The following is a 221-nucleotide window of genomic DNA, read 5'->3' on the forward strand; positions in this document are numbered from 1 at the left end:
CTCGATGGGAGCGAAAACAGCCCTGAAAACAAAACGCACCGGAGAGCCGCGCCGAAACACGAGCCTCCGTCCAGCTTCGCATCAGCCAAACCCCACAGTTCCAACACGGGGCTGGACCAGCCCCAGCTCCCGTCTCCCCATAACCCCTGGAGCCAGCGCTGCCCCCCGAATCCTGGTGTTGCGGGTGCTGGCGCTGAGGCTGGCGGCAGGGGACGGCATTA

Source organism: Buceros rhinoceros, unplaced genomic scaffold (genome assembly GCF_000710305.1).
Source record: "Buceros rhinoceros silvestris isolate BGI_N320 unplaced genomic scaffold, ASM71030v1 scaffold13107, whole genome shotgun sequence".
Lineage (NCBI taxonomy): Eukaryota > Metazoa > Chordata > Aves > Bucerotiformes > Bucerotidae > Buceros > Buceros rhinoceros.